Here is a 10,342-nt window from a genome sequence, read left to right as displayed (position 1 = left end):
AACAAACGAACTTAGCTGGAAATTTGATTGTTTTAATTAATTTTTTGGTTTTTTAAATTATTTTAATTTGATTAAAAAAGTTATATTTGAAAATATAATTGGTTTCAGCTTTCGGAATTCATTTTTCAAGAAATTCTCTATTTTTTTATTTTTACTGAATTTTTTAATATTTCAAGTAATTTTTAAAATTTTTAAAGGAAAATTTACCCATAAGTCCTACTTTTTGAAAAGTTGAACCATTTAGTCCTAAAAGTTTTCTTATGATCCATTTAGTCCCATTTGCACATCAATCTAATGTTTGAAACATTAATCTGATGTTCGAAATCTAATGTTCGAAACATTAATATGATGTTCGAAATCTAATGTTCGAAACATTAATCTGATGTTCAAAACATTGTAATGGGACCTTTCAGTCTATAAAAAAACTTTTAGGACTAAACAGTGCATAAGTTATTAATTTGGGATTTATTGGTGCATCCCCCATTTTTAAATACACCTAACATAAATACACTTAAAAAGTATAATACTTATGAATTTTTTTAAAAAAATTCACTAAATATCAAAAATGCAAAAAAATATAAAAATACAATAATTCAGTACATTTTTCATATTTTTTTGAGTTTATTAACTTTTAAAAATATTTTTTCACAAATATTTTACTATTTAGATACGTCTAAATAAGGTGCATCTAAAAAAGTAAAAAAAAATGCTTAAAATTTTAAACTATTCACTAAAAATAAAAAAACACAAAAAATAAAAAACTCAATTTCTAAAAAACTGAATTCTGAGACCAAATATACTGATTAGTTTTTTTTTAAAGTTAATTTAATGATTGTGAGATAAAAAATCAAAAGTTTGGATGTGTGATATTTTTTATCTTATTAGTTATTTTAACTTATTTTATTTTTATTAACTATTTTAACCTAGGACTTCCTAGACATAGCCTAATTCTTTTCTAGTCTCTCTGATCCGACAACACTAAACTTATATCAATTTTTTTTGTAATGTGTACACTGATTTATCAGCAACGGCAAAAACATAAAAGTTACCCTTGTCTGTGGGATGCAAGTGTTGAAGGACCCAATGATGTTGCCAATTTCCACATTTTGAGTATGCATACACCATGACAATTTAAATAAAGGAACAAATACAAGGTCATCCTAGTGAAATGAAAACATAACTCCTTGGTGGTTTGGATAGGCAAGTGCACAAGTAGGAATGAATGGGTAAAGTGTAAGTCAAATATTGACATTATAATAGCCGACCTAAATTTTTTGAGAAAATAAAATGATTGTTTGAATGAAATGATTGAATGGAAAGTGAGAATGGAAAAGATTAAAGGGGTGCAAGTGAAGTCGGAGTGTGATTTGGATAGGAAAGTTTGTGTGGGGGTGCAAATGTAATGTGTGTGGGATACAAGTGTTGCAGAACCTAAGCATTTGAAAAAGTTTGTATCCATTGTCACTTTTCAAAGATGTTCCTTTTTCAAATTGTTGTTAGGTAGAATCGCCTACACCTTTTTAAATGTTGTAGACATTGGTAGATATTATCAATGTTTTTACCTGTTTCGACTCAAATGTATCACCTACCACTCATATTTGATATGTTAAAAGGGTAATAGATGGGGAAATTGTGGCAAATTTTTTTTTTGAAGCATCAGGAGTGTGTAAGCTAAAGATGACGGAGTGGCACGGAGTCACACATGAGAGGTGAGGGAGATGATGTATTCTCTATAAGAACAAAGTGCCCATTCCTTGCAATCATTGTGGTCATGCAGTCAACCGACACACACTGTTCACCGAGTGTAAAAAATGAAGTCTTTATTTATTCTATAGACGTGTTGCTTTGGCCATTGAGTGTACCAAAAAACAAAAACTCCTTATTTATTCTATCAACGTTTTGCTTCGACCACCGAGTGTAAAACAATAACTCCTTATTTATTCTATCAACGTTTTGTTTCGACCACCGAGTGTAAAAAACAACACATCAGTAGGGGAAGACAGCACGACCACAGTGGGGCAAGAACTAGGAACTCTCGTTGTTCTAGAGATTACTTCTCCTTCTCTCTCATGCTTGGCTTTGTTTCTCCCATGTCCTTTCCCTTTCACAGTTCCGATATTTCAATTTTTTTTTTAATCTCCGAAATATCCAAACAATCCCTTCATCCATGAATTGTATGACATCCTAATGATTCCATTGATTAGGGACGGCATTTGTATTTCCATTGTACAAGGGACGGGATTCCAACGATCTTAGGGGTCATTATATGAGGCAGACGTAATGAAAATTTAAATGTACCAAGGGGCTCTTTGTTTGTAGGTATACACAAACACCATGTAAAGCAGTGACATAAAGTAATGAAAGAAGATAATGTAATATCTTTAAAGGGGAAGTTACGTCACAGTGGAAAGATAATGCAATATATTTTTTTAAGGAGGGAGTTACATCATAGTGGGACGATAATGTAATTTTTTTTTTAAAAGCACAGAATGTAATTGCACTATGTAGATATTAGGGGATCCATTTTCGAAGGTTGTTCTTCCTCTTCCATTTTTCCCCATCTTATTATGTGGGTTGCAACTGAGACATCAGCTGATGCACACTTCTTGTCCATATTCAAGAAGGCTAGGTGAGAAGAACATATTGAAGAAAACCTTTTTCTCTCAATTATAACTTGTAATTTCATTCAATAAAATTGCAAAAAGAAAATCTTGTTGTCCATATTGAAAAAAATATTAGCTCATGTACACTTTGTCTCTCAATTATAGCTTGTGATTTCATTCAATGAAATTGCAAAAACAAAATCTTGTTGTCCATATTGAAAAAAATATTAGCTCATGTACACTTTTTCTCTCAATTATAGCTTGTGATTTCATTCAATGAAATTGCAAAAGAAAACCTTGTTGTCCATATTGGAAAAGGATATGTGAGAAGAATATCAACTCATGCACTCTTTTTTCTCTCAATTATAACTTGTGAAATTGTAAAAGAAAGCCTTGTTGTCCATATTGAAGAAGGGTAGGTGAGAAGAACATCAGCTCATGCACACTTCGAAATATGAGCAAACTTCGACATAATGTTTATTTTAAACTTTGTTATGTAACAATATGCCATCATGGAGAATCTTACATAATTTATCACACGTTAAGGACTCTTAATTCTCGCTCAAATCAACAGCCTCAAAGTCTGAGTAATCTGAAAGCTCAGGGTCAGAGACAAGTGCAAGATCCTCCATAATAGCCTTGATAACATATGCAGGGTTTGATCCATTTATCTTTGATTCTGCCTTTGCCTCCTCCATGCGTGAGTGCCTATTGAGTCGATGAGTCATTGATCAATTTCACTTTGCAAACATTAACTGACTTGGGACTTGTTGACCTTAGGGTACTGTCGTTGTATTTCAACCGATTGTGCATTAGTCACCTTAAAAAAAAATGTCAATAGTGGTGTTCACATTGAACTCATTTGACAAACAATGAAATTGGAATTCCAAAATATTTTCCTAGGCTTGGATATTTGCAAGGGGTGCAATTGTAACCCCGTAGAGGTTCTAAACTCCACAATGGGAACCCATTAATGTTGAAATGTCAATCACCAAAGGAATTGATATATCCATCTATAATCAATTTATGGTGACCTTGGTCGAGAGATCTCACCCGTTCCAAATGGTTTGCTATGACCTCGATTAGTGTGCTTTGTTGCCATACGTGCAGCAATCCCGATTTTGACCCAGTCAACTTCGGGGGTCGAGCTGCCCGGTCAGCTCGCCGAAAGCAAAAATGCAAAATGCATTCGAAATTGCTTACAGAAAAGTGTATTTCACGCTCGAGTGACCTTGTTATATCAGTCCGTAAATTAGGGTTTTAGATCACTTTTTGCAGCCTCCCTCTCTCTAAAACTCTCCAAATTTCCAAGTCTAGAGCCTCTCTCTTTAGAAATAATCTTCTCTCTTTGATTTCTCTAAATCCATTGGGATTTAGACCTAAGTTCTTCACCAAAATTGGTTATCACCTCGAGGGCTTCATTGTGTGCGGTGGAGATCAAGTTTTGACACCATAGATTTTGGGGTTTCATCTCAGATTCTCTTCAAAACTTGAGGTAGGAATTTTCTACACTCTAATATGGTTTTTAGCTTAATTATTTGATATTGTGTATAGATGATGAGATTTGGTTGTGGTTTAGACAAATCTAGGATTTGGGTGTGAAATGAAAAGAGGGGTTTTGATGAATATGAGGTAAATGAGTATGAAGCTTGAATATAAGATCATGCTGTGCCAAAATAGTTGATTTTGGTGTTTGGGTTGATATTTAGTGAAAGGGGGATTCTGCCCTAATTTTGATTTAATTATTGTTTTGCATAAATAATTGGGATTAACATTGAAAACGTGAAATTGGAAGGTTGTGATTATAAATAGTGATATTGGATACGTATTATCTCACATATAGAAGTTTTGAATAAACTATTTATTTTGATATTGAACATCTCTTTGGAAATAATTGCATTGGGCTATCGGTGGAGGATAGCTATGATTGTTGTAGAAATTACATGAAGATTAGGCGATTTAATGCTAATCCATTGTTGGTGTCATTGAATATGACCATGTTATAGATACATTATATGTATGTTTATTGGGAGGAGAAATGGGATGTACTCCATATGTGATTATGTTTATAAATACACTGCATATGTATATTTGTTTGGCAAGAGAAAGGAAATGAACTCCATTTAAAGTAAGTTGGCCGGAGTGTCCTAGGTGAAAGACTCGAAATTTTATATATAAATGGGTGCCGATTCCTTCGGACGAAATATTTGTAAAATGGCAGGTTTGAAGTGTTTATGTGAGTTTTGCATAATTGGGAAAATCATTGACTTGTAGTCTCATTTTGGTTGTTGAAAGATAACGAATTTAACTCATGAATTGAGTAGCATATATGAATTGGAAATAAAATTAAAGGAAAATGGAATAAGGTTGGTCTTAGTGGCATATGGATATGCAGGTCTTGTGGATGTTCCATGATCGGTATTGTTTATGTACGTGGTATTTATACCTTTGCTAAACCTTATAAATTGTGTTAGATTATTTCCACTGAACTGTTGGCTCACCCTATATGGGAATACCATTTTTAGGTACAGGTGAGATGCTTTCTCCAAGGCAGTAGCGCGGATGGAGTTTTGGGAAGCAAGAGCTTCTTAATTATGCCTTATGTGTGTATGTTTGTTATTTGTAAAGCCAAGGGCTTAAGATATAATGAGCGAGACTCAATTTGTGTAACTAAGCAATGACTTGGAAACATGTAAGCCTACATGACATTTAACTGGTTATTAAACAGTGAACTCTGATATATGAAAGTATGTTGTTTCTCATATTTATTCCGCATATGAGTTATCTTTATTGTATTATTTTGGGGGCGTGACAATAAGTATGTCACTTAGATTGAGTATAACTCTATTTTGTGTGTCAACCATTCATATATAATAAAAATAGTGTTCATGCATGAAATATGAGGAAGAATTAATAGGGGGTCGATAACCTTTCTTGTCCACATTAAAGAATGATAGGTGAGAAGAAATTTCATAGTTTGCAAAGTAAACAAATTTTGGCTGCAAAATTGGTATATTAGTTGGTTGTAAATGTGAAGCAACCACCCCTTTTCATTCATACTTTGGTGTTAGGTGTAAACACCTACCCATTGTTGTATTACAAACATGTTCACTTTTGAAATTGTTGTTTGATGGAAACACCTACCCATAGTCAATAAAAAATTTATGATACTGATGGTTGTGTTCATAAAGATGTCAAGAAAATCACACGTGTTAGAAATTGCGCATAAAACTAGCTATTATAATAGTAGCCCAATCAAAATTCTTTAATGCCAATTACATTTGACGAGTATTATGATGCTCCTCAAAATTCAATGTCCTTTTAGCAATTAGAAGAACATGACTTCCAAAATGTTGTGCCTCACCCTTCAAACTTCATTTTGTAAATGAATGAATGAATGAAGAACTTTTTGGTGTATATGTTTTGGAAATAAGTGCACAAATAGAAATGAATAATGAGTGAATGAATGTGTGTATGGAAATAAATGATTGTGGAAAAAGTAGAGATATAAGATACAACGCATGATAACTTTTAAAATTCAATATCTGTTTAGCAAACAGAAGAACACAACTTCGACTTCCAAAATGTTGTGTCGTCCCCCCTTACCATTTTTTATGAATGAATGAATGAATAACTTATTGGTGTATATGTTTTGGAAATGTGTGTGTTTTGAAAATGAAAAATAATAAATGAATGAATGCATGTGTGGAATTCAATAATTGTGGAATAATTAGAGAAATGTAAGTTACAATGCATGACAACTTTTAAAATTCAATGTGTTATGTGTTGATCTTATAAATAGGGGGGAAGAAGAATTCGAAATTATTACTTTGTACAATTCCACAAAAGAAAATAAGAAAATAAAACGAACACAATGTGTGATTCGCAGAAGATTGATTCTATTATTCAAAGTCAGGTGGCTCTTGTCTAACAAAAGTTGGAAGTTATTTATGAAAGGTTGAATGAACTGGAGAGACATTTATCAAGTTTGGAGAGCCAAGTCTGTGTTCTGAAGTACAATGTTGACTGGCTTACTGATGAGAAATTGGTAGAGGAGGAAGACAAGTTTGATAGGGTAATGGATGATGATAGTCAAGTGTCTTCAAGTGGTGAGAGTAAGGATTACTTTTCAGAAGACAGTGCTGATAATGTTTATGATATGTAGATTTTTGTTTGAGTATAAATGCAATTTTTTTTGTGTGAGCCCTTTGTAAGGAAGTTACTTAGGGTTTCAAAATTCTTTTCAAATGTAAAAAGTATTTTATTAAATTATGCACTTTATGTAGTACATATTGACAAATTCCAATTATAATGTATTTTTCATTGAACATAATGTATATTATGTTTTTTGTTGAACGTAATGTATTTTTTTTGTTTATTATTTGAGTTAATCTAGTGAAAAAATATAAGAGATTGGTTTCATTAAATTTAAGATGTGAAAAAATTTGCAAAAGTTTTTCATACATTTTATATTAATTCTTAATATGTTTGATATGTGTAGTTGGAGTTGATGTATTATTATTTATGACTTGTAAGGTGTAGTTGGTATATTAATGTATCAAAAAAAAAAAATCATTATTGGTAAGGGGTATAAATAATGGACCATCAATAAGGTCCCGTATGTAACTTTACTTTTGGGGGTACGTGTGAAGCAATTGCACATAATTTGGTGTATATGGGGTAGGTATGTCTACGTAGGTGTTGGTGTTGCACAAACACCTTGCAAATTAAACGAGTAGTCATGTCACATTAGTACCAGTAGTAAAAAATTAATCTAGAAAAAAAAATGTAATAATAAAATGTAATTTTTATTAATTTAGAAAATAAACTTAAGTTGAAATAAATAAAAAAAATCATAAATAATGTCATTTAATAGAGATTGATTTCTTTAAATTTAAGTTGTGAAGAAATTTATAAAAAAAAAATTCATATATTTGATTTTAATTTTTATTACACTTGATATATGTAATTGGAGTTGATATATTATTGTTTCGTGTATTAATGTATCTAAAAAATCATTGTTGATAAGGGGTATGGATGAGGGACTATTAATAAGGAGCTCGTATGGATGAGAGACCATTAATATCTCGCACCACTAGCTAATTGGGTAGGTGTAGAACAAAAGTTAGCAGGTGTATGAACATATGTATCAAAAGGGGTATGACTGGGGAACAGTATGGCAAAAAAAAGTGTGTAAAATACGATTTTCAGTTTAATATAGGTTTCGTTTTTGCTTTTAATTAGACGAAATGTATTTTTTGTCTATTATTTGAGCTAATCTAGAAAATAAAATATACTATTAAAATATAATTTTTTTTTTAAGTTCAAAAAATACACTTCAGTTCAAACCAAAAAAATTTATCGATAATTTCATTGATTCTATAGATTAGTTTCATTAAATTTAACTTGTGAAGAAATTTGTAAAAATTTGTCATACATTTGATATTTTAGCTACTACATTTGATATGTGTCGTTGGAGTTACTTGTTTATGACTTGTAATTGGTATATGAATCTATCATTAAAATTATTGTTCATAAATGAAATATGATGAACCATTAATAGGGGGCCCGCATGCAAGTTTGTATAATTTTGGGGGTAGGTGCGAAGCAATTGCACATAAAGCAAGTCAAAGATGGGGTATGTGTGTCTACATGTATATAGGTGTCGGTGTTGCACAAAACCCTACAAATTAAATGAGTAGTTGTGTCACATTAGTACCACTACCTAATTGAGTTGGTGTAGAACAATAATTGGCAAGTGTATGAACACATGTATAAAAGGGGTATGGATGGGGAACAGTAGGGCAACAAAAAAAGGGAGACCTACATCCATTTACACGACTAAATTTTATTTACAAAAACACAGAGCTTGCACCCCCATAACCGTTCACTTGCACCCCACATGTTTTTCTAATTTCTATTCTATGTCTCACTGTGTTAAATTCTTCAAAAAGAAATATATAAGCAAAATAAGCGTGCAACGTGAAGTGTCGACACGCTCATCTTGCGATGTCAAGTAACATATTTGAAAAATATCGGATTGAAGGTACAAAAATTATAAGATTAATTATAAATCAAATTACATAATTTGTAACATATTCTTTATTTTTAATTATTTTTATAGGATAATGGAATCAACATGATGAAATGTTATATTGCTTCATACAAGGACTGTATATATACATTTATAGTTTATGTACCTTCATGTGACCAAAAGCGTACTCCAGTTGTGACATTTGTGGTGAATGTTGACTGGTCTGAAGAATGTCTATATCTTTGAAAAGTAAAAAAATACTATTAATAAAATATTTAAATATATATTTATTATTATTTAATTTTTTTAATATAATGTCCTAAAATTTGTTATTAGTGATTGTTGTATTAGCAAGGACGCTGACAGAAGATAAATGATCGTTTTAAAGAGATGATGAATATTTTATTTGTTCTAAATTTTAAGAAATTTTATTAATTTTTTTTTTTGTTCTTATATATTGTTTGTAGATTTTACAATTCACAATCTCGAGTTTTCTCTACAAATTCATAATGTACAATTTTTTTTAAGATTAGTAAATATTGTATTATATTTTTTCTTTAAAGATTAATAAATATTGTGCGTGAATCTCATATCATAATTTCAAGCATAAATTTCTGCCATTTGCTAGTGATTATGCTTTCAATCTGTTAACTAAAGTACGTTCGTTTATTAAAATAACGTAAAATTTTACTTTAATATTTGTACAACAAAGAAAAATAATACACATTTTTTTTTTATGTATCTTATATATTGTTTGCAATATTTGTAATTCCCAATCTTATGTCACCGTCAAATTGAGATGTTTTATGAATTCATAATATATAGTTTTTTTTTTTGATTTTTTGTGCAAATTAGTAAATATTGTATTTTTATTAAGATATGTATATATTATGTTGTACATATTTTATTTATGAAATATGTATTAAAATCTAATGTTACATTGCACACAGTTATAAATGTTTAACCTACATAATATTACGCTAATGATATACATGTATATTTTAAAGAAAATATGAATCAAATAATATAACCTTTTTCTCAATTTGCACACGCGTTATGTATGCCTCGGCCGTTGGTAACACTTGGTAATTATGGGATTCTAGACTAATAATAGCTGGGTAATTATTTGTTTTTGTAAATTGCTCTAACAACTCTCTCTCATCTTTTACGTTTCTAGTTTTACTTTTCTTCTCTTTTTTTTTTTTTCTCAATTTCTTCATAATAATTTTTTCTTCGTTTTCAAATGGAATTCAAAACTCTTATCTTCACATTTGGATACAAGGAGTTGATATTCTGGAGAGAGCCTTACTGATGTGGCTTTCTACATTTTCCGGTGTTATATATTTATTATTTGTTATTTTTTCTTCTCCTTGTATTGGTATTTTCCATATTTTTTCTCTTTGCTTTCAAATCGAACTTGCAACTTTATTTTCAAAATCGATTCCACCTAATGGAACTTGCATAGAATTTTTTTTAAAAACCCCTGAAGAAAATTAGGGTTTTACTCTTCTCTTCAGGTTCTATGCATTATTTTGTTTTTTACTATAAAAAAACAAGGTTTGATTTTTTCTTTTGTTGTTTCACTTTTGAAGGATTGTGTTTGATTTGTCTTCTCTGTTTTATCACAAAGCCCTATCGTTTTGCTTCTATTCAAGTAATTTTTTTTTTCCACTTCTATTTACATATGTTATTTGGTGTAAACTTT

This window comes from Camellia sinensis, chromosome 12 (genome assembly GCF_055761805.1).
Source record: "Camellia sinensis isolate YWXY chromosome 12, ASM5576180v1, whole genome shotgun sequence".
Lineage (NCBI taxonomy): Eukaryota > Viridiplantae > Streptophyta > Magnoliopsida > Ericales > Theaceae > Camellia > Camellia sinensis.
The sequence above is the reverse complement of the archived record's forward strand: the minus strand, read 5'-3'. Positions refer to the sequence as shown.